The sequence below is a fragment of the Pezoporus wallicus genome, unplaced genomic scaffold (genome assembly GCF_028554395.1).
Source record: "Pezoporus wallicus isolate ANWC-B61680 ecotype Strahan unplaced genomic scaffold, APGP_CSIRO_Pwel_v1 contig_8057, whole genome shotgun sequence".
Lineage (NCBI taxonomy): Eukaryota > Metazoa > Chordata > Aves > Psittaciformes > Psittacidae > Pezoporus > Pezoporus wallicus.
The window spans coordinates 1860589-1886259 of NW_026637044.1; the positions used below are offsets into that span (position 1 = coordinate 1860589).

Below are 25671 nucleotides of genomic sequence, written 5' to 3' on the forward strand. Positions count from 1 at the left end.
TTTATAAACTTCGCAAAACAACTAATGTAAGGTCTTGTGTGTGACTATTGAAGAGCTTTCAGGACATGTCTGTCTCTGCTATGAATCTACTGAATGGTCTTCAGTGACTCATTTTGCATCCCCATGCCTTTGTTTCACCATCTATAAATTAAGGGTAATTGTAATGATTTCCTTGCTAGTGTTTTGAGAAGTATTTACAATACAGTTCAATACACAAAACCATTGGCAATCAGTGTTTCTCTCCCCTCTCCAAATACATCTGCGTGCTTTTCATTTAATGTGCCTGCACCAACGTGTGGAAAGCAATACGGTCTGTGTAGTGATTTTCAGAAGGAAAAGAGTGGAAGCAAAAAAGAAAATGAAAGAGAGAGCTCCAAGAATTGCAGTTTGGAGTTGCCTGGTTGTGTTTCTAATACTACATCTCCCACTGGTGAGGCTCTGGAGGTAGAAGCTCCTTCCAAACCTCCCTGAAAGGGAAAAAAGCTGCTGTCAAGAAATACATTTTGGTTAATTTTAATGAATTTGATGAAAACTTATTATCCTGGGTTTTTTGTTTTTTTTTTTGTTTGCTTGTTTGGTTGTTTTTTTAGCAAAGTTTTGAAGCAAGCCAGGCTGAGTTTGGGTACGTTATGCCAGATATCTAAAGAAAGAGCTTTCTCTGTGAGGTTTGTGTAATCTGGAAAACCGATTCTGTACATGGTGTGTAGATCCAAGTACTATATTCTTTGAATTAGGAGATGTGAGAGGCTGGCACAAGAGGTTATGTGCTAAAGGAATGGCCATGCTCTGAGGTTACAGAGATGAGTCATGTCTCCATGAAGGAAGCCCTTCTCTATGAGGGCACTGTGGTCTGTGTCCATTTTTGTTAACATGCTTGCCAAGTGTGGTGAGTGGCATCCTGCAGAGTGAGGGAAGACAAATCATGGTACAAGGGCACACAATGCTGGGAGAACTTGAACTGGAGAGTTGATGTAGGTGAAGCTTACACTAGATAATTCTCATGCATTTATCAGAGTTGGATTATCCCAGTTCAAGCCATCTTCAGGCTGCTGTAATTATGGATTGTCACTGTGATCTAGAGGAGGGTCATCTAAAGGAAACCGTTGAAAAACAGTGTTGTTGGAGCCTTCCTTGATATTGACTTTATTTTGGGGCTTAGATCTTGGCAGTGCTAAAGCCAGTGAAGGGTTTTACTATTGGCTTCAGAGTGGTTAGGCCACAAGGTTTTTTCTTAAGGAAATTTCTAGGCTAGAACACAAAACAGAACAGTAGTGTAAAGGGGCTGCTTTTTTCTATAATTGCCTTCATTGCTGACATTCTATTTTTCTTCAGTCAATCAACTCCTGCCTTAATTACACTTTAGAGAACCTATGGACACCAGTATTTGCAGAGCTGATTCCCAGAAGCATTTGCAAATTTGCCTTGTTTTTAAATGGGCTGAATTGTGTTGCCTGTTAAAATAAATGCACTTGTCAAATCCCTTTCTTCAACAGCCTTGCCTTACACCTTGCCTTGACAGTGTAATAATGTCTGTAAAAACAACCTAAATGCCACTTTCTACCTACAGCCACTTCTCAGTCCTCAAATGAATGGCAAGAAGGGGGTGGGGGAGAGAGAAATACTAAACCTGCATGCTGGGATAAGTGTCATAAGGCTAAGGAGCCTTTGGCATCACTCACAAAGACTGGTGAGACTAGGACAGCTGTATGTACTTAAGAAAATGCTGGGGGAAAAGAACCTAAGAGGAACTGATGGAAATACTCTATGCAGATTATTAAGAAGAGAGGAGAAACCATTTATTTGTTTGCTGTTGTGAGGTTTGTGGCTCTGGAAGGGATGCTCTGCTTGGCACCTGACGGATCCCCTGAGTGATGTGCTCTGCCCAGAAGTTGGATGTGTCTGGTCCAGAAATTTAAGAGTTAAATAACTTCCCATTGCTGAGTGGGATACAGGAACAACTTTTCCTACTGCATCAGCAGCTGCCAACAGAACTCAGTGACAACTTTATAAATCACACCTGAAGCAAATAAGAATGCTGTGTTCGAAATGAGCCCTTATCTCTTCTTGTTTGCACTTGGCTATTTTGTTTCTAAAGGTCATGGGTGGAAGCAGAAGGAGCAGCCACAGGGTGATGTATGTTGCCTTTGGCACTAGGTGATTAATTTGCTGTTAGGGCACAGTAACGTGAAAGTGAATGGCAGAAGCTGGCGCGAGGGATGGAAAGAAGAGGTGAAAAAAGTTATGAAGCAAGCATGTTAAAGAAAAGTGAGGGGAAAAAAAAATAAGAGATGCATCTGCACAGCCTCCAAAACTCATGTAGCTGTTGAGGAAAATGGGAAAGACAGATGAAAATCAATTATTTCAGCCAGCTTCTGTCTTCTTTTTTGGTAAATGATGGAGAATCACTTACTTCTGTGTCCAGAAGGGGAAGATTTCCTTTTACCTGGTACTTCTCAGTTGCCATCTCTATCTAGCTCGTACACTTGCTGCTTACCTTATCAGGGGTCACTGTAATAAAAATGCCATATTTACTCATGTAATCCCTAACCTTTCAGCCTGGAAAAGTAGTGGGAAGTGGGAGGGGAGCTATTACAGAGCAGCAGCCATTATACTTACTAATAAGGCAATAAAAGAGTTCACACCAGAGGTCTGAACTTACTCTTAAGGTAATAGAGAGTTCAGATATCCATGCAGTTCCTCTAAAATATTCTTCCTGGACTGGGTCATCACTTTTGGAAGGGCATTTGATGATGCAAATCTAATTTGCCTTCTTGTGAAATTGTTTTAGTGGTTAATACCCCAGACTCTAAAAAATCAGGGATTTAGTTGAACCTGAATATTCTGAACTTTAGCTCTTTGTCATTGGATCTTGCTATGTGTCTACCTGATAAGCTGCAGCATCTGCCTGTAGTTGGACAACAGCAACACAGGACAAAAATCTCAGCAACCAGGTCCTAATACACAATGATTCTTTGAGCTACATGCTCTCTGTCACAAAAATCATTTTCCTTATTAAAAGAAAAAAAGCACAAACAAACAATTTGCATAAGGTTTCCTGGCAAGTTCTGGTGTTGAAGCAATCAAGCAAGCACAAGAAAGACCATTTTAATATATGTCAAATTGAACACTGCAAACCTTAGTCACCTGAGAAAATTTAAGGCAATTCTTGTCCAGCTCAGGAACTCAAAGCACTTTGAAAACATGAAGGAATTAAACCACGTGTCCTGTCTGAGGTAGGTGAAGTATTTTTATCCCCATTTTACGGCTGGGTAAACTCAGACAGTGAGAGGTTAAGTGACTTGTTCAGTATCACAGCTGGTTGGGGAATGGAAGAGGTGAAACCACTGGCAAAGGCTGACCTGTAGAGTGTGTGTGTTTATGTGTACGTGAGCAAGAGTTTCTTCCCTAAAAGCACATAACTCCATGTCCTGGGTTCAGCAGTAGCAGTCATTACCATGACACTCCATTTTACTGGTTTAAAGCACATGCCTTTTGCAGGGGGTAGAAATGGAGCCTGTGGATGAAAAAATCAAGATGAGGTCAAACAGGAACACAAGGACAAGCTGGCACAATAGTAGCTGGTTAAAAGGATTAAGGAGTGGGCTGTGTTGTAGAAACAGGAAACAATGTCTCTTTCTGACTTGGTTGGAATTAGTTCAAAGTGCCCTGCATGGGATATAAAAGTCCTGGGCTTAGAGGGGAGCGGGCAGGCCCAGCATACATGTTTAGATGTGACCCAGCAGAGCTAGAAGTAGGATAGAGCAGTAGTTCGAGCCAAGACTCTAAAACTAAGGAGCTGAAATCCAATTCTTTCCCTCTTTTGATGCCTTCTTGGGTGAGTTGAGCAAGCAACTCTCAACAGGAATCATCTGCTTTCTGTTAGAAGTAAAAAATGGGCATAAATCAGCTGCCAACCCATGGCCAGAGGTCACTGGAGATGCCAAAGAGGGTGGGAGTTTGATACGGGTCTGGCAGATGCAGCACAAGACTTACAGGTAATCCAGCCCTCTGGAGGAGTAGCTAGCATGTTGACACTCCATGGCCTACCAAATGGTACTAGGTGCCTATTTAGGCACCTGAATCTTCCCTTTTACTGTATGAAGACCACACAGGTCAGTGTCTCCATTTGAACTAGAGATATCCATGTGTGTATGGCCAATTGCACTGAGACTGAAGAGTAAAAAGGCAGATGCAGACTGCAGCATGGATGGAGCCAATGTTTAGTAATAGGTGGCTGATATGCGTGCTGGTACCTCAGGGATGTGATCCAGTCTGTCTGTATGTACACGTGATGGCTGTCACTGCCTTGGGAAGATCACCATAACATCACAGAGATAGCTAGAGGAATAAAAAGTGTCAGAAGCCAAGGAACAATTGTCAAACAGGGCACCAATACCAGACTGAATCTCAGTTTTAATTCCAAGATCATTGGTGAAATTTATGCAAAACTGAGGTTCTTATGATCATGGAACCTGGTATGGCGGAAAACAGGTGCTTGTCAAAAAAGATAACCCCAAAAGATAACCAAGGAATACTAGAGTGGAAAGCAGGAAGCACAATTAAATGAATACGCTGAAGGTTTACATTTTGCCTGGGCCATTGTGTTATGATCTTTACCAGATATTTAGGGGTAGAAGGAAAATACTATTGCACCAAGCTAAGTTTCTAAAGGTCCATTTCCAACCCTTGCTTCTACTCTAGAGGCTGTGATGTGATCCAGCATCCAGTCTGGAAAAAGAATATGCTGATTTTAGTTCTCTTTTCCCACACTTTCTTTATATTGCATACTCATCCTATGCAGAAATTATTTTTACATGACATCCAAGATGTCCATTCAGCTGGAACTATAATTTACATAAATTATGAATTATACTGCACATACGAATCATTTGACTTACGGTCTGTGGTTTTCACTCCTCTCTTCTACTTGGTTGCTTTTTCAAGGCTATCTCCTACATGAACCTGCAAATTCCAACCCTGACTTCATCCACCATCCTCCCACAGTGATGTCAGTTTGCTACTATGGAGACAGTGACATCACTAGAATGTCCAGCAGATGACAAATTTCAGGTGATGGAAAACCAATACACGCTTCTCTGAAATGCAGATCCTGTTTTATTTTCCATGCTTGTTCTGAACTGAAATCTGAAATTGTGCATTGTAGAAGAAATATCCTACTTTGGACAGAGAAGAAATATTTGGGTTTGTGTGTTTTCTGCATGTCTGCCAAATCAGTCAGAGGGCAAGATAAATTCTTAAACCAACAGTCCAGGGAGAGCAAGAGGCAGCTTCAGCAGGTGATTTACTGAGTACATGAAGAACAATGTTCACTGGAAGTACCATCTCTCCTTGGCTGTAGAACAATCTTAGGAGCTTGTTTCAGTTGTCAGTGAATAGCAGCAGCCAGTTGGGTTCCTTCAGGTGTGCAACATGCACAAATTGCTGACAGACCTAACACAAGGCCCATGGGAAACCTTCATGAGCTGGTGAGCAGCCAGACTGTCTGAGGACATGTCAAATGGCCCTATGTGTGAGCAACTGAATCAGACAGACCCCTGATGACTCACCTAAAATCCTACAAAAGGACTGTGGCAGTAAGCCCTGGTCTGTGCTCTGTTAGATGTTAAACAACATCTCTGCTCCTAGCTCTGTAATTCCTGTCAACTTTGGATGAGTATCTCTGAACCCTTCTCTCTGGCAGAGGCCATATTCTTACCCAAAGAAAGATGGTTCAGAAAACCATCTGAAAGAAATCTCAACAATCATAAGCTGTACTTCACATAAAGGAAGCATCAAACACAGAAATTTTACCATGGCAAATATTCATATATAACTTGTACTCTAGTAACAAAGGTTCCATGCCTTCTCCAAAGTGACATATCCTTTCACTGTATTACAGGTGGCACTAGAAAGCTTTTTCCAAAGACAATATACCTAAAGGAGGCCTACAAGAAAGCCGAAGAGGGACTTTTTACAAGGACATGTAGTGGTAGAACAAGGAGAATGGCTTTACACTGAAAGAGAGGAGATTTAGTTAGATAAAAGGAAGAAGTTCTTCCCCGTGAGGGTGGTGAGGCCCTGGCACAGGTTGCCCAGAGAAGCTGTGGCTGCCCCATCCCTGGCAGTGTTCAAGGCCAGGTTGGACAGGGCTTGGAGCAACCTGGTCTAGTGGAAGGTGTCCCTGCCCATGGCAGGGGGTTGGAACTGGATGAGCTTAAGGTCCCTTCCAACCCAAATTATTCTATAATTCTATGATTCTATGAATATTCACGTTGTCTCTCTGTAAACTGGTGCTGTTTAAACATCTAGAGATGAACTTACCTACCTAAGGCTCCCTTTGTAGTCGATCAAGGTAAACAAGCATTCCTAAAATAAGATTCACTGAACCCATTCTAAGTGTCCATATCAGGATAACATACTCAATCCTTGACTCAGCTGCTTCTGTGACTATTTTCAGTAGCACAAAGAAATCCTGTCCCATTACTTTATCATTTCCCTGAAGAAGTATTGGTTTGCTTTTTCTAGCCAAAGTATATGGCCTTGCATATAAGATAGTTTAAGTTCTTTGATTTCCCCTCTGTCTTTTTACTTCCAGAATAAAAAATTATTTCTTTCCATCTTTAATCATGTTATTTTTTTCCAAATCTGTGATCATTTTTGCTATACCCCATTCCCAACTGATCTTAAAACTGTGTTAGAAACAAGAATGATAAAAATTACTCCAAAAATTGGGTTAGAGAGACAGAAGAAGGACATATAATCTAATAATAAGGCCATATAATCATGACTATTGTAGATTTGGCCTAAATCTTGCCTGCTGGGCTCTTTCATATGGCCACCTTCAGACAATCAAGTTTTTGCTTTCCTCAGAAATACATTTAACCCTTGACTTTCCCACAGAGGCTGCCAAAGAGATGACTAGTAGCTTCAAAAGAGCAGTAGTGGCTTGGACTTGACAGGCATCTAACTAGGAAGGACCACCAGCTTGTCTTTATGGAAACCATTATCCCAGATACCTCCGGGAACTGACATTACGATGCTGTTGACTTTTGCCACCTTGGAACCACTAACCCAGAAAAGTGGATGGAACTTAAACCCCATTTTCTAAATACTGGGTTTGTATTGTTTTTGACTGATCCTCCCCCTTGGGACTCCTAATTAAATTATTTACGCCATGTGTAGTACTGAGGCAGTAATTACAGAAGATCTTGCAGGATGTGTCTCTGCTGAAGCTAAGCAAATAAGATTAGAATTCTTCCTCCCAGATCGGCAGTGCAAATTAAATATTTATTCTTTCATGTAGGGAAAATGTCAGCTGTTTCAAATTACCTGTGAAAGATCTCAAATGATTTGGAATCATGAAAGATAAAAGTCTGACTTCTGATTGAAAATATTCTGTAGGTTTAGGGTTCTTTTCCACCTTTTTTGTCTCTTTGGACTAAGATCAGCCCATGAAATTAATACATTCATGCTATTCTTTTTTTCCTTTTTCCTTCTTCTTTTTTTTTTTTTTCCATTTGTTAATGTTAGTAAGGTGTTCTAGTCAGAACTGATCATTTTACATTTATAGCCTGTAAAATTCCAGGCTTAAAAGGATACTGTCAAGTCAAATTTGGCTCCAAATTAAGGCTTGGCCTGGGAATCAAGAGACATGAATTCTAATCCCAGTGACCTGGTGTGTGACCTGCTTCACCTCCTCATATCTTGATGTGCCTCTAAATAAAATGAGAGATACAACGCTCCTTTCTGCAATTACCTGTATCGCCTGTGACAATCTCACTCTTCCAGGCACTACAAGACATCTTTCCCCCCTGAAAGAAGAATGATGCGGAAAGAAAGGTTATTTAGTAGTCAAAGAAACAAGCTGTGGAGCCATTTTTAACATTACAGGACCAAAGTTGTCACTATTGCAACTCTGCTGATTCTAAATGATGTTGAACATGGCCCAGTGTGTACATTCCATTTCCTGAAGGACGTCAGTGGTGAAACGCAGCCAGTTAGAAAATGCAACCCAAAGAAAATCAATCCCCGTGCTCCACCTGTGCAGACAAGTTCACTCACATCCTTATCAGTGCCAGCCCCAGCTCTGACCTCACGCAAATTTGGAAGTCACTGGTGAGGCTGTAGGAAGAAAGACAGCTTCATGAACCCTGTAAAGTTTGACCTCTTTTTCTGTCCCATCCTGCATCCTATCTTGTTCTCAAGGGTTATTCCAGGAGGGCTGCAAGGAGAATATCTCATGGTAGCAAAGCAGCATGTATCTTCTAGAATAATTCCTTTGTGTTCAGGGCTCTGCCAAAGCAAACACTTCTCCCTTCTCCTCTCATAAATGCAGTCTTTCTCCTGTTCTGTAAATTCCCCCACATACAATAGACCTATTATCAAAATAAAGAACAATAAATAATGTGGTATGTGGAGCATGGAGCAGAAGAATGCCCACAATCTTACCTGAGGTTGGTCTCCGGCTGCAGGAACTGTGGGAATAAATATCTGACCTGAGCTTGATCACTGCCAGGCTGTGTCCCTCCAGGCTGAAATGGCCACATATATATCAATGAATTCCTGCTCACTCAAGCAATAGAAATACCTTGTATCTACCTGTAGACTGAGGAAATTTTGCACAAGCCAGTGTTTATCTCACACTTGAATTTGGCTTTCCAAGACACCCTTACCTAGCTATGGATGGTGGATGATATCCCTGGTGGATACCAGGAACAAGCCAGAAAAGGTTCTCTTCCCCCTCCCAAGTCAGGAATGAGCAGGTGATGAATGTTACAAGATGCCTGATACACATGTGCACCAGCCCCAGTGACAGATGGTGACTGACTCTTTCTACTCAAAGAGCCCATCTGCCAAGAGGGGAAGACTTCACAACCCCCATTGCTGAAGCCATCACCTCTCCTCTGTTTCAGATGGAATTAACAGGCCATTTATTTTGGGGCAGAAGAGATGAATGTGACTGTTGGGATCAGCCGAAGCAATTTTCTGACTGATAACTTATTTCAGCGCATTCCTTTTCAATGCAGCCCATGAAAATGATTAAACCCCTGCAATGTCTTACCCACCCAAAACATCTGTGGGCTGCCCACCCAGACAAAATCCACACAGGTTTTTGCATCTAATCGGTGGTCCTTCTGAGCTGTGTTGCACCCCAGTACTCTGAAAACCCCTGACAGCTATGGCTTAGGGCCAAGCAATGGTTTGAATGGTGGTGATTTTACAAGCCCTTCCTTGTGTGACTATTTTCACGCCCCCTTCCTCACTCTGCGAAACACTAGGGGACAGCCATAAATTTGTGATACATCATCGCTCGCACTCCAGGCTGAATGCAATATTCCCTTGGCGAGGCTTCATTAAGAGGAAATTCATGCCTTAAACACCTTGCAGTCTGCATTTTTGACAAGTCATCACATTTTTGTGTGCCCTGCTTTATTTTAAAGCCCCTCTAGTAATGACATTCCTGAACAGAGGCTGCTTTGCAGCTTGCAGAGGGGGAGCCTTTGTCATCTGGGACCAGTGGAGAAGGAAAAATGTGATGTAGAATACATATTACAATGCAGGGGAATAAACTGTTGAGTAATTTTTTCTTCTTGGACACCAATACCACTGTCCTTTTTTGGCAGGCAGGTCAGGACAGCAAGAAGCTTGATGTCTTGAATCAGTAAGAAAATTATCACACATGAGCAGAACATGAGGAAACTTGTATAATAGTACAGAGTACTGCTTTATCTATACAAGACCCTTTGGGGAAGCTGTCTTCTAACTTCAGAGTCCACCCTGAATTGTCAGTTTTTCATTGCAATGTTGTCCCCTGCCTAACCAACTTTTCTCATAGGTACCAGCAGTGACGTCTCCAGTCCCTAGTAGAGCTTTCCATGTGTCTATTTGCACATTTCTAGCTCTCATCCCTTAGCCCACAGCAAAGTTGTGGCAGAATGTGACTTACAGATTTAACCATGAAAAGAAATCTGACTCCAGGGTTTCTCCCCAGAATGGACAGGCTCTCTGTCCATTCAGGACAGAATGAGAGATCTCTCTTTAAAAAGAAATACTTCTATTTGAGAAAATAAGTAAACAGCATCCAATGCTTTCCAGCTTGGATAACTAAGGAGAACTACCCAAATCCACTTATAGACATAACAATAGAATGATCTCTCTTTGTGTAGATCCTGGGGATCTTCACTGTTGGATTGCTAGGTGATACGTAAGTGATTTTGATTTTGTTTTTATCTCTATTAAACTCTCACACCAAAAAAACCCAAACAAACCAACAAACAAATACAAGGCCTCCTAACCTCCAAATAACCACTAAAACCTACCAATGCGTTCAACCAATACATCAGCAAGACTCCTCTACTTTAAAGACCTAAAGTTCCTACTGTCTGTGAAAGCAAAGAAATCTGTTGTGTTCTGAATGTTTAGATAAGCTGTAGAGCCAATTGTAATGATTTAAGATGACTGTTTTAAGATGACTATCCAATGCATTTAACCAATATATCTCCTACAGTGACAACTTAATGGGTTATGTGAGTGGGAACTCAAGCAGATTTGCTTCAACTAGTTTCATGAGTTTTATCCTGTTGATTCTGGACTGAAGAAAATCATATGTGATGATAACTCCTGATGTAGCTGTGCTATGAGTTAGGAACCAAGAGCCGGAGAGCTGGGATGAACATCTTCAGGCTGTCACCTCTTCAGTTGCAATTCCTGACTTCAAAGATCATCTGCTTGACACCCTCAAGCTGCATGTCCCACTGCTGAATTCCCTCTGTAAAACTGATAAGTATCAGGACAATTGTATGGTACATTGTAAAGTCTGCCATGTTAGTGCTTAGGTGAACCGGGTTTAGGTGAATCACAGAATCATAGAATCATCTGTTCAAATTTTAGCAAAAGAGGGCTATGAACCAGGGAAACCAGTGCGTACTCAGTACACAGAACATCACAAGTTGAGAAAAAAAACATTTTTCATCGTCATCTAAGGAGCTCACTACTACACAGAGCAGATTCACTGAGTTCACAGGCCCTGTGAGAGTCACACTGTGTAAGAGGTTTCTTGTCATTCAGCTTGAAATCAGAAAATGGTCTGATGGTCTGATAAGGCTGACATACAGCCTAAACACAGCCTGGGCATGGGAATATGCAGGGAGTGGACAGAAATTAAGAGAATGCAGGATGAAGCCTGTGAGAATTAAATAAGACTATAGGTGGCCACCATAACCTACTGTCTACATCTATTTTGCAAGCTGTCTGTTTTACAAATGCTACAGGTTCCATCCACAACCAAAAAGTAATTCTCTTGCAACCAGTGTCAAGGATGAACATTGCAAGAAAGCCCCAGTGGGTCACTTCTAACTCTTTGGTTTGTACCACCAGTGATGATCCTACAACTGGGACCTCATCAGTGATGTGCAAGAAAAAATTAATTGTGTTCTCATAAAATACAAAAGGGTGAGGCTAGTGTCCTTTACGAGGTGATCATGTAATCACAGGCTCCATGGCTGGTATGCCAACTGGGCTGAGAAATGAGACTGAAACCCTTCAGATTTAGTGATTTCTTGCTGCCAAAAATAGTTTCAGTTCCCCACCTTCTCAGACCAGGATGACAGAGTGTAACCACACATACCTACAGCATTTACTTTCACCATGAGGAGGTAGAGCTCAAACACAGTCAAGATAATGTGGCTTAAAACTGCCATCCATTACACAGTTGTATGAGCATGCCTTTTGCCCACCCCAAATGCAAGGTCAAAGCTCACCCCTTTCCCATTAAGGGTTAGCTAAGCCAGAGCACATCATACATCTGAAGACTATGCACATGGACAGGTCCTATAGCTGACCCATTAGCTGTGAACTCATTAGGCCACTGGACTTAATCACAGGTTCTCTCCCTGACCAAAGCAAATAAATATCTTTCTATTCTTCATGAACTTATATCTGCCCATATATTTTTTACGGCTGCCATTATTAACATCATTAATTTTATAAGCAATCTACTATCTAAACTGTAAATTCCACCTTTTCTTGGTGGTTTATAATTTGACTGTGAAAATTGGGCTGAAAATTTGCAATTGTCCAAGACATATTTCACCCTGGAGATACCTTACCACAGAAATGGTGCTTTCTTTTTCTGTAAGAGAAAAAAGTAAGAAAGAAGATGTAAGAGAAGAATTCATCCTGATTTTACAGCTGGAGAAAGTTCAGATAAAATTCAGCTAAATACATTTTCAAAGAAGGTTTTTCTTTGATAAAGATCACTGAAATAAAAGAATCTGGAACACCTACTGATTCAAAATGTAGGCAGTACACTGCTGCTGCCTATGCAGTCTCTGCAGTATCCTTTCTTTTTGGGCCTGAGCAAGGGTACAAATAATGGAAAAAGTAAATACTCAAGGGCAGTGGTCCCAGGCTGCTTGTGGATTAAAAGGAAGGATGGATTTATCTTCAGACCTGAACCCTCCCCTGTGGAGCTGTCAGGCCCAGGATCTAGGTGTCATTTGAACACCGAGATCTCCTGAAAGCCAAAGGGAGTAAGGAACTTAAGTTGTACAAAAAAATTGTGCTTCAGGCTTACTTCTGTCCTGTAACAATTCTTTACGAAGGCTCATGGTTTCAAGAAGACTGTTTATCAATTACTAATAAAAAGGATTGCCAATGATTAGAAAAGCAATCAACTAACTCACAGACAAGATTATAGAATCATAGGATCATAGAATCATACAGAATCATAGGATGGTTAGAGTTGGAAGGGACATTAAAGATCATCCAATTTCAACCCCCCTATCACAGGCAGTATGAAGAGGTAAAGAAATACACATGAAAACATCAGCTTCAGAATAAGTGGGGCTACAGAAAAGCTTTCCCCAATGGAGCTATTGCAAGACTCTCCGCTGAAACACATGGCAAAGGTATCTACAAGGAGGGTGGACAGGAGCAGAAGGTGGAAAGACATAGGCTGGATGAAGTGACTTGTCTAAGGTTTGCGGGGAAGGACGGCAGACATGAAGGCTGACTCCAAACCTTTTGACACCTTAAGCTGCCTACTTCCCTTTCAATCTTGCTTTGTTTTCCCCTGAAGATCTGTTTGAGGGTAAATATCTACAGGCTGCTTGAAATAACTTATCTTCCCTTTGAAGACATTTAAATGTTTGCTTTTCTTACACTTCATGGATTTCTTCATTTTACGTCCCTTCTCTTTGCTTTCATTCAAGAGGATGGAATGAATTAACAAGCAGCATGTGAACCTCTGCTCTTGTTAGTTACACCTAAATACTACTAAGCCTATTAAGTTTATTCCTGGAACTGTCCTGTGCTACCACCCCCAATAACATTTCTGTTCAGTAGATTCCATTTCCTTTGTTCTTACTTCATTTACTTGCAGCAAGGGACTCCAGCAACCATGAGCTTGCTGCTAATTAGCTGGCAGTAACAGCCTCTCGTTATTCAGGAGAGGCTTGGAGAATGTTTTCTCGGAGTCACATGGTGGGACAGCTTTTTAATAACAGCCATCCTGTCTAATTCTGCCTTTCCCTGACTCCTCATATAGGTATCCAAGATGAGTCCATCGGTATTGCTGGGGGCAGGGGGGTGTGTGTGTGTGTGGGGGATTGTGTATTTTTAAAACAGATGGAAAAGGAGAGAAAACTATTTTGTGACTTTCTTCTCCGGAGATTTTTCTTCCTGCAGTGTGTCTGTGAAGGGTCAGGGACAATGTGGGATGTGACACCTGTCACTGCAGAAGGATGGGAGAAGCAATTGTCTCCCTCCCAGCTACCCTGTACACCAAGAAGTCCATGATGCCCCCCACACTAAGTGGAAAACTCATCCTGTTAGTTATGTGTGGCAATGTGGACTTGCAGCCCAGAAAGCCAACCATATCCTGGGCTGAATCACTAGCCATGTGGCCAGCAGATCGAGAGAGGGGATTCTCCCTCTGTACTCCACTCTTGTGAGACCCTCTCTTGCAGTCCTGCATCCAGCTCTGGAGCATCCAACATAAGGACATTGAAGCAAGTCCAGAGGAGGCCATGAAGTTGCTCCAAGGGCTGAAGCACCTCTCCTATGGAGACAGGCTGAGAGAACTGAGCTTATTCAGACTGGACAAGAGAAGGATCCCAGGAGACCTTAGAGCAGCTAAGCTGCCTAAAGGGGCCCATAAGAAAGCTGTAGAAGGGATTTTGACAAAGACAGGTAGGAATAGGACAAGGGGGAATGGGCTTAAACTGACAGAGGGGAGATTTACATTAGATATTAGGAAGAAATTCTTTGCTGTGAGGGTGGTGAGGCACTGGAACTGGTTAGCCAGAGAAGCTTTGGATGGCTCACCCCTTCAGGGCTTTGAGCAACCTGGTCTAGTGGAAGGTGTCACTGTCCATGATGGGCAGGGGCTTAGGACTAGATGAGCTTTAAGGTCCCTTCCAACCCAAACCATTCTAGGAGTGTATAATTTGCCACCATATGCTCCTTACAAAGGTCCTTGATTTGGGTATTCACACCGTGGTTCTTCTCTCTTCTGCTCTGGGACTTTAACTTCAATTGACAGAAAGAGCTGGCAGACAGGCGTCCTAGTGCTGGTGAGGATTATGCACCTCTGCCTGGTGGGTTTCCCAGTCTCCTCCTCCACCCACTACTGTACACAGTGGAGAGAGGGGTACAGGTGCCACCCCACTTCATGGCATGACAGATGTTATCTTATTGCCCAATCAGGAACATGAACTTTGGGTATCAGGCTTCCAGGAGCAGTAGAGTTTAAGACACACCAGCAGGCTTTGAAGAGCTGCAAACCTCCAAGCGTCTGCCCCACTTTCTAGTAGGTCAGCTGGTGTTTTTCCTGGCAAGTGCAGAAGTCTGGTGATCCAGGGAACCCACTAACCCTCTCCAAACCCCAAAGATGCAACTTTTGGCACATGCTGGTCACCAGGTGCCTCTCTTCTGTCTGAGCAAAACAGGAAATGAGTCAGGAGGGAAACACACTCAACACGAGGAATTGCCCTCACAGGGCTTGAGAAGAGACCACCTCAGAGGTGTTTGTTGTTCCTTGGCAAGAAGGATGCATCTGGACACCGTAACCTGAAGTGACATGGCTGTGTGCTGTCAGCAAAGGGTGGGGACAGGTGGAAAAATCTGGTGTCTTCTGACACCTTATTTACTCAAATCCTTCTGGCTCATGATGATTCCTCTGAACCCATTTCTCAGTCATCAGGAATGAATGTCCAGAGCTTGCGGTGCTCTGCACTTCTCAGGGATCTGAATGAGGGTGCCAGAGGTGTAGGTTTTCAAGGAAAGTGCTGGCACCTTCTCTGTGAGGTGCAAGGATCATGCTGGGAGACACCAGTCTCTGTTTGAGGAAGAGCAACATAGCATATTTTAAGGTCAGCTCTTCAGTGAATCACAGAGAGGGAGGCAACACTTCTGGGTTCTGGCTGGCACCACACCAGCATGCTTCTTGCACCATGACTTTGCTCTCTGGCATGTATTTCACATCTCCCTCTCTGCTGCTAACCTCTGGTAAGGCAAGCTGCATGCAAAGAGAGGAATGACATCTACTCCAACATCACCTTGGGCCTGCCATGAAACTCAGTTTCCATCCAGTCAATTTCATAAATCCTGCACCCTTGGGCTAAGGGGCTCCTACAGCCTCCAGAAGGGGAGAAGCAGCACACCTTTCATTCCTGAGAAGGACACTGAGCTATCTATAGGTTTAAGGGTTTCACCATTGATGAGATCATAGAACTGTGGTGCTGCGTGCTTTTGAACATGGTCTTCTTGCACCTTCACGTCCCTCCCCTCTTGGAGAAGTCAAAGCATTTTGCCGTGTTTCTGGCTCTGCCCCAGCCTCTCCACAGGATGCAAATCAGTGTGGGAGGCTGCTCAGTGTTCCTATTTATCATTTCACTGATAGCTGCACCCTACAGCTCCAAGAAAGGAGGAAATGGAAAAGCGTGGCTGTGCTCCCAGCAATACAGCTATTATCATCTCCCTATGACCGTGATCAGGAAGGCATAGGAAAGGAGGAGGAGCACGTCTGCAGGAAAGTGACACAAGCTCCTCTCCTGTTACATCCACTGCAGGAGTAGGTGGGGAGGAACCAGACTGAGAACTTCTGCAGTGGGCAGCAGCCCACAGATCCTTCTTGTGTTGCTTAATGCAATGCAGAGGGGCACAATGTCCAAAATCACCTTTGCTGACTTGTACAGAGGATGCATTTGAGCGTTCCTGGTTCTGAGCAACTGTTGCAAGTACAGAGCAATCCAAGAGGGCACTGTGCTGTAAGCACTTTGGTGCTGTATGCTCCTCTCCATCAAAGATACCAGTTACACTATGTCATGTAGGCAGGCTTGTTTCCAAATCCTCCTTCAGTGGGATTTTTCACTTAATTTTCATTTATAAGGTTTGATGGGTTTGGTTTATTTATTTTTTTAAAAAATAAGGATTTTTTTTTTCTATCTTGGAGGGAAAAAAATGTGTTTAGTCACTATTGCTTCAAAGCAACTGTCCTTTTTGGAGCAAGGAAAAGAGATCTGGTCTGTTGTTGTGAACTACTGAAGTCCAGTTGATCCTTTGCCTACTGTGAGCAAATTGCAGTCGTGGGTACTAGCCCATGTTTTCCTGAGATTTTGCATTCATTTAATGACCTGAGCTTTGCAAAAGACAGACGCACAGCCAGCTGTAAGTCGCAGTGTGCTCAAGCAATAATACGTGATGTGTCCTGAATTCTATAGCTTATATAACTCACCTTCAGTATAGAACCTGGGATGATCAGGAGAGGACTTCATATCTCTTCTTCAAGACACAGCATAATAAACTATCTAAACTGCACAAGCTAGAATCTTTCATGAGTGTTATATTTCAGCCCAAGCCTGAAAACAACAGGCAACTTTCTACAACCAAAGACTGCTTTAGGCTAAATTCCAAGGCCCATATTCAGAGAAAAGTAACCTGATTTCTGAGCTGAAATACACACAAGTTGCAAGGCTGGTCCTGCTCTCACCATAAACCTTGGTCTTTATTCCAGTGCCTAAAAGTGGATGTAGGACATCACTTTGAAGAGGTACTTTTGTTTCTTCTTTTTTAACAAATGGCAAGAAAGACCAAAATCAAAGAACAGCAAAAGGCTGCTTTAGCATCAGTATCTTCAGTATTTAAGAATATGCAAGAGCTGATAACATGATGGGGGATCCCTGTAGTATGCTGGGACACGAGATGGGAGAAAGTCTAAGAGTAAAGGCTGGGGAAGGTGCAAGGCAGGTTCAGCTTGATATTTGCTGGGATGACTGATAGCTCACAGCAATGTATGAACATGAATGCTTGAGGCTGTGGAGAAACATAAGAGATGATCTCTGATGATTACAATAAACTGGACCAGTATTTCAAGAACAACTCATGCAGCCTGGTCTCAAAGTACTAATCTAGGCTCAGGTACCACTACTGCTGATGGACTGCAGAGGTAAATGTTCTGTGGCTCATTTTAATTTTGAATTAAATGGAGTTAATACTAATTCTTGTGCTGGAAAAACCTGAGGATGGTGAAGACACTCCTCTTAGGAGGAGTTGGCATGAGTGGGAAACTTCGCCCTGAACTTCAGGCAGGGCAAGGTTTCCAGCTTGTAACTGATAGACCGGAGTCCAGATGAGAATGTTTATCCAAGAATTAGCGTGTGTAAATCTCCTCAACTCCTGTTTATCTGCCCTTTTTGCTCAATGCCATGTACTCCTTTCTGCTTGCCTAACAGCCCGATTCCTGAAGCTCAGAGACTGCTGGGATCTGACAGACAAGTCTCATACAGACATCTATAGCAGGAGTGGAAAGACCACAAGTACCAGCCAAATTTATACCATGCAGGTGGACATTTAGTCTGATCCCCTGCTTTTGTCCAGTAAAAAAAGTCAAACAGTAGATCTGAAAGCAAAATATTTTGTTTGTATGAACTCCAAAACTTTAATCAAACATGACTGCTTGCTACAACACTGTGATTTGCTCTTTTGATTAATTTGTGGGGTCTTTTCTGACAGAAAGGAAATATCAGTCATCATTGCCTGGTTTATCTGTGGTGGGATTTACTTGGATTTTAAACATCGTAACCTGACCCAGATTGCTTTCATGATTAAAGGATGGAAGAAAGCATTTCAAGGAAGAATCATCTCCCATTCTAGGAGGAGATGAGGATAGCAGCAGAGAATTGGGAGTGAGCTATTAAGATGTCAACTCCCCACAATGTGATGTTTTGGATACTCAAAGTTGCCATGGGCTCAGGGTTGAAATGGGTGAGTTCATAGAAGTAGCATCAATGAAGAGTTACTGAGAAGAAAGACAGCCCCCGTATTTCAGGAAGTACTTGAACTGTAAATTCTTCGAAGTTGGGAGAATATTTGGAGAACTATCACTATGCTCTTTGTCTATCCTTACAGTCTCTGAGGCATCCGCACTTGGAAATTACATTGAATATTTATAGAAATAAGATACTGGGCTGGACGGGTCTGTGACTGAACACATACAGCTATTCTTACATCCCTGACTACTAACAGCGCATGTGCTTACAGAAAGGAAGGTTGGGCTGCTGTTTTAATATATAAGTCCCTGATAAATACAGAGCCCATAGAACTGACTTTAATATTAAGCAAATTCAGAAGAATTCAGCTGAGTACAAGGTGGAGCTGTTAACTTGTGACTTTATTTTTTTGCTGTTTGTTTGTTTCTTTTACTCCAGTTATCAGCTTCACATGTGAGTATTGTTTCCAGATGTTGTATATTTCCCAAAGCAAGAGGATCAGCATTCTTGTTTGGTAATGAGAATGGTATAAGAGTGTATATTGAATAATTGCAGAATAATGAAAAATGAAAGCAGTGTTTGAGACAAGCTCAATGTCCAGGTTCTCACAGCCCAGCAAGTTCTGCTGTGAGGCTGCTGTGAGGTTTTCCTGACAGACTGTACAGTCCTAAAAATGATGTTTAGACTTCCCAGCTAAGCAAGTTGGACGGGGTGTGTGTGTGAGAGATGGACCTCAAGATTCCTAGATGTATTTCTCCAAGGAAGATGTTCAGCTGGTGTAAATTGGCACAGCTGTCTCCCAGCAATCCCCTTGGTGCACTGACACTTTGACTGAGAGACCGGGGAGCTCCTGCCCCTCCCCGCACACAGGAGGGTAAGGCAGATGGAGTAGGCATTTGGTTACCCTATATGTTCTTATTAATGACTTCACGGCTTGTGTATGAGAACATGCAGAGGTGGGATGGAGATATCATTTATGCACAGTTCCTAAAACTCTTTTTTTTTCACATTTATCCCCAAGTGCCCTTCTTCCATGTTTTAACCCAGAAAAGGCAGACACTTCAAAACTTGGCTGTGGTTCAGCAGTCACTTCTGTTTAGAATGAATTGCTTTACATCCTGCAAACAGCTTGTGTTACACAGTCCATATGCCTCACATTCTCAGTTCAGATACTCTATTTGACTTTCCAATCAACTTGTCCTGCAAAGCAAGTGTATGTGTCAGAAGCAGCTCAGTTTGTTCAGTAATGGAGCAGTACTGCATTAGCAATTTGGGTTAGTAATTGTTAGCATTTCTTTTACTGGGCAGAAATAACTGAGCTGCTATTTTTTATTACAGCCATGATCAAAGTGCACCAAAAGATATTTATATTCAACATAAAATATAGGCACATTTTAAACAGATGTCATATTCAATAAAGAAACAATAGATAGGCAGAGAGTTTGAGGATTAATTTATTTTATCCAAATAAAGGAAAATTGATACTTTGTACCCTATCTGTGGACTATGAAGTAAACCAAAAGTGTCTAGCTTATTTGTAGTCACCTGCATCATCCACAGCCTTCTACCCAGCTGTTACTGGTAGAAGTCACTTCTCGTTCCCATATCCTGGAGGAGCCAACTTCCTGCAATATATTGAAAAAAAAAAAAACCTGCAAGAAAGATGCTAGTACTTCATATTCCTTTTTAAATCTTCCCATGACCTTCATGGGCATGGTGACCCAATGATGTAAGCTATCTGTTAGCTGTCTCTCTCAGCTGATAAATGAATGAAATTTATACAAAATCTAATGGACGCACAAATGTAAAACATTACTTTCTGGGGAAGGTGACAAATACAGAGAGAGAAGCAAAATTATAAACATTCTTCAGTCAAGACTTTGGTAAAGAATAAGTCTTTCTACATGCCTGTTTTTACAGTGTGTGTATTCTGTGTGGTCATGTCTTTGCCAACTCAAATGGACAAAGATAGGCAACATTTCAATGTTTTTTCAAAGCTGGATGTAAGTCATATTTTGTTAAATTCCTTTAGCAAGTTTTGACCTTTCCAAGAATATCTTGGATGTCAGTCTGTGGCTTACAATTTCCAGGTTGCAGCAGAAAAAGAACCCAAACCCTATTGTTTACAACTGCTTCAACACAAGCTAGGAATAGTCTTCATTAGATGGTTTTAAGAAAGATGATTTCAAGAAAGATGGCTTCATGACATACATTCAGGCCATGTGTATTCAATGTATTAGAGGTTGAATCAACACACAAAATTAATGGTCTATGAATGAAAATATCATTTTAGTGAAAGCTGATTCCAGGTTCTGTCTGGCTGATTAAAGGAAAGGCTCTGTCCTCAATGACCTATGTGCTTAACAAGTCATAGAAGTACTCCTACTGACTAAGCCATATTTGACTACACTTTGAATACAAATCTTTTTTCTGAGCGAGTCCTACCAAAACACTGCCTCCAGATGACCCAGGTGTATCTGAAGACCAGGCATTCAAGCAAGGGAACTGGTGTTGTTTGACATTACTTGTACCCACAGGGATCCTTGTTTTATGAGTAGCTACAGATTGCTGAAGTGTATTAGTGACAGCAGCTTCCTGTGCCACCTGCTTTTGGAAAGGACTTCAGACGTGGATTCTCATTGACTTAATATGAAATTATTAATTGAGGAAAGACAGGAGGCAGGATTGAGCTTTCTTTGGGAAATCATTTGTGTCAGCACCATTTAGGCACTGGTTCCAAAGTCTGGAAAAGTGCCAGGAGAAAAGCAGTCTCAGTAAATTTATGTAGGCCAGGGAAACTAATTTTATTAGGTAAGGAGATAGGCAAGCTCCCCAGGAGTTATCTCAAAGGCATTTCCTCCAATTGTTTAGTTCTTTGTTTTTAGCATCACACATTCTTCCTTCCCCTCCTACTAGAGAGTTTACTCTGAACCGTCCAAAGGCTAGAGGCATTTGTCATGGAAGCGGCGTGTAAAAGGCAGCATGCCATAGTATCCATTGCATGTCAACAGCTCTCTCTTTCAAAAGCACTGTAAACAGCTTGCCTTTGTGGCTTCCAGGTCAGGGAAGTTTTTTGTTGTTTTCCCAAGTATTTAGTATCTTGTCCATTTCCTTGTCCATGTCTTATGATGCTCCATAGCACTTTGACATTTATTAGCCGTGTGAAACACATTTTGGAGGAACCATTTAATCATTTCTGACCTCTTCTCCTTCCTCTCTAGGGGAAAAGGCTGCACATCTACTGCTCTTCAATATTGCCTGTAGTCATGCTAGGCTTCTGCCCAGATTCCACTCATTGCTCAATTCTGCTTCTTTTGTGCGTGCTCTTAGCCTCTCTCTCTGGCGGTGGCTTCTGCTAAACACATCAAGCTTGCCAACACCATTGGACTTAAAATTCAGTACTGGGCTGTTACCATGACTCACCTAATGAAAAAGGAACTATGAAGTAGCTGATTTGATCCTTTGGCCATTTTCAAAACGTGGGAAGCATTCCATTTACTTCCACGTGCCAAAAGTTACAGCTGTATCTGAATGTTCTGTTGAAGAAAAATAAGCAAATAACAAAGCTCTATTTGTCTGAAATGTTTTATATGTCCATTTAAGAGTAAGATGAATTATGTTCTGTTTGTCTCTGTTGACTATACAGAGCTTGAGATGACAATCATAGATGAAGATATCATAGAGCAGCAAAATAGGGCTTCTCCTTGTGGGCAGAACAAGCCAGGAGCTGAGGAAAACCACAGCCCAGGCTGGTCTATACTCTCACTAAACTTAAGCAGACCTCCTGGACCAGTGAGTGGAGAGTGGAGCTCCCAGGTGAGGCTGGATGGTGCAATTCAGGCCTGTTAGTGTACTCAGGGTCCTGACATAGGTGGGCATTATAGATATGGAAAATCCCACACCCTATATGACTTGTCGCGATGGAAAATCCTAGTAAAACTGAGACTGGAACCTAGATCTGCATTTTATCATGAAATCTCAACTGTTAGCTCTGTCAAGCATATCTCCTGAATGAGTTCCACAAAGGTTCTTCGGTTTCCATTTTAGTGGTCACTATGTTTATTTGTTATCTTGAAAAATGACACCACTTTAATGGATATCATTAAATAAAAAATAGCCTGGGAACAGAGTTTCCTTTTCACTCAGTTAAATCTATTTGGAGCTGCCATGAATAAAACCACCAGTGAAATCCTATGAGAGATACAGTACAATGTTATATTGCCTACTCAGGCTAAGTCACAATTAATACTACATTTTTGCTTTCCAAAAAATTGGCCATTTTCAAGAAAATGTTGACAAATTGAGGTATTTTAATACAGAGCTTAGTGTGGGTAGCTTCTCGGGAGAAAATTAAGGGATAACGTGGCTAAAGTTTTTAAGTATATGCAAATACCTGCAAATAAGTAAGTCAGAGAAGACTCTTTGCACATGCAAAAGTTTATAAGTCACCATAGTCAGTACTGCTGAGGAAATAAAAGTGAAATTCGCTTCTTCGTAACACAAATATCTAAATCAAGTCAGATGAATTGCTGTCTAAAACAGCCCCCATAATGGAGGAAATTAAAACGTAGCTGGAGTGTTGCTGAAGGTAGAATGTTATTATCCTACACTGATGCTTGGTTGAATAGTTTGCATTTTTGATAGATATGCTTACCATTATCCCCATTCAGATTACTACAAGAAATAACACTGTTACTGAAATAGAAATCAAGCAGCAAGGTGAGTGTTGTTAATCAAAGGAAAGAAGCACTTACACAAGGCAAAACCTTGCTGGGAATTCACTATCCCATTCAGATTTCTCACCTTCGTGTCCTGCAAAACAAACAACATAACATACTCAAAATGCTGTAAGAGTAAAATTCAACAAACTGTATCCTTTTAATACCTAAACTACTGAATTTATGTTTTCATTGACAGCATTTAAGAGACATCTATCTCACAATACCCATTTTCATTAGCTGAATACCAACTCATATGTATTTACACCACTTCCAGATTAATATCACCATTTCGGCTACTGTGACCTTAAAATTCATCAAAATTCTCCTTGTCAAAATAGCCTTGACTCAGAAACCCCTTAGGTAGTTTTCCTCCTCAGACAGTACCAGAACATCCTCAATACCCCATCTCATTACATTCCAGACCAACAAATTAGCACATCTGATAGCTTTCCTGCCTTGTCACCCAATTAATGAAAACCAGATGCCTTCTCTGGTGTCAAATGCAAATTGTTTCCCACATCCCATTATGCCAAAAAGCATCACTTCCCAGGGTTCCAGGGGCCCAGTTCCTTTCACTTTTATGGATATAGTTGCCCAAAACCTTAAAGGGGTTGAGCAGTGAAGCTTGTTACTTGATAGTTGTTGTGAAGAAGATGGTGAGATTGACTCTGACTATCATGGTGAACAAAGACATGATGCCATGATGACATTGTCTGTTTCATCAGCCAGGGAGCTTGCTGAACCACCGTTTCAAAGCACAACCTTCCAAGAAAATACAAAATTAAAGGAATCCCCAGATTTATTGTCTGTGCTTCAGCACCTGGCTCACTCATTTGATGAGTTCTTCAGTTCTTCCTTAAAATCTTAAAATTAAGATCTTTTGTCCAGTTACTTTTAGAAGAAGGTTTTAGGCTCTTTGTCTGTCTTCTTTTATTTTTTGTGGTTATTTTTCCTTTTTTTTTTTTTTGACAGAGAGCAGCAAGACCTACTCTTAATGTCCTAATTAGTATTACTTGACAGTTTTCTGAGAATTGTTTTACACATAAAAATAATTTAAAAATAAAAATAAAATATTCACTCTTTTAAACCACAATATGAAGTCCATTTTTCTAATTACAACTTTTAGCTTATTAAGTCCTCTAAGGATGTTTTCTTGGATGGGGAGGAGAACTACATGCAACTGATCTCTGCTTCAGGCATCTAGGTCTCCTAGAGAACCCAGAACTAAGTCTTAATTCAAATGACACATACATTAGACACACACATTAGACACACCCAGAGTCTAATACACATGCTTAGAATCTCTCTGTCACAAACCTAACAATTTAAGACATCATCTACCACACCTTTAATAATTTGTATTTTAAGCACCCCTTTAGGAAAGCCTGATAATGGCCACACCTTTTCTTTCTCCAAACACTTCCCTTAAACAACCTCCAAGTAAAATGCTAAATTAATAATAGTTTTGTTTAGGAACTAGTTATCAGGAGCCAGAAATTTCAATGAAGTGGAAAAGAAGTGACTGGTTTCGTGGTTTGGATGCATTTAAGGTTGTGGTTATGCATTTTTAGTTTAAAGATACCTTTGGGATATATCAGTCTAAACAGAAAAAAAAAAGCAATATCAGGAGAGTCAGCAAAAATAAAATTAAGGCAGACCAGCAATCTGGAAGACATTCCAAAGAATCACAAAAAAAGGAAAACTGGAAAGAAACTCAAGAAGTCACCAATTTAAGGCTGGATTAAACATTTCTGATGTGTTTTTTGTTGTTTTTTTTTAAAGCCTTCTACAACTGACAATAATAAATACTATTCTCTTCCTCACTAATTCTTCTCCCGCTCTACCACTAGGATAATGAGGCTTATATCTCACTTGAGCTTTCAGAGGTGCCTTCCAAGCCTGTGACATCCCCCATCTTTACCAAACAGAGAAATTTGTCTCTCTCCTTTCCATAGGAGCAACTGCCATCATGGCAGATTTCTAGATTATTCCTTTAGGTCATGTTAACTTGATGATTATCTTTTTTGGGATTACAGTGGACAGAGATAGATAGAGTGCTCCCTATCAATGCTTAACACTGTCTTGAGGAGTACTCAAGTTTTCTTCTGAGCTTTATACCCTTCTTTCACATATACATTACTTGTGCTGTGCCCAAATAATACCAAAAATTGACAAGTAATATATCCATAATAATCTGTGTTTAAAATTCTTTGGGCATATGGTGGGACTATTTGGATGAAGTTACAGGGTATCTGCCAGATGAGTTAATAGAAATGGCTGAGAATTAAGTGTCTCAGTCTGCACTAGACAGCTATGGCTTTCTCTATAATCACCTGACAGGAACAGAGTTCAGAGTGATGGTTATCACTTATTTTAGATGTCTGCTTTAGGATGGTACTAATTTCCCCCCATATTTTCCTTCAGGAACCCTGAAGCCCACCTTAAACATCTAAGAATTCCTTATCTGATATTATCCCCTTTTGCCTTTTACCTTGTTTGTTGGAATTAAAGTTTTGGGCTACAATAGTCTGTTATTTTAGCAGAACATAATCCTGATCTTGCTTGATACTCTGCCAAGAATGACAGTCAATAGCAGCTGAAATTCGTAGGAATAGATGGCATAATTATTTTCAGAGGTCTTATCAAACTATTGTTTCAGTGTCCATTGGCTAAGAACCCTT

At 41.3% G+C, this 25671-nt stretch overlaps 1 long non-coding RNA gene across 1 annotated transcript; it reads right to left on the reverse strand.

Moving 5' to 3' along the window:
- Positions 1 to 1125: 1125 nt before the first annotated feature.
- LOC130595840 (uncharacterized) lies at positions 1126 to 23082 on the reverse strand. Its single transcript, XR_008971407.1, has 3 exons — positions 23024 to 23082; positions 19815 to 19894; positions 1126 to 1248 (listed from the first exon to the last, which is right to left on the reverse strand). It is a non-coding gene; the product is annotated as an uncharacterized LOC130595840 (long non-coding RNA).
- Positions 23083 to 25671: the final 2589 nt, after the last annotated feature.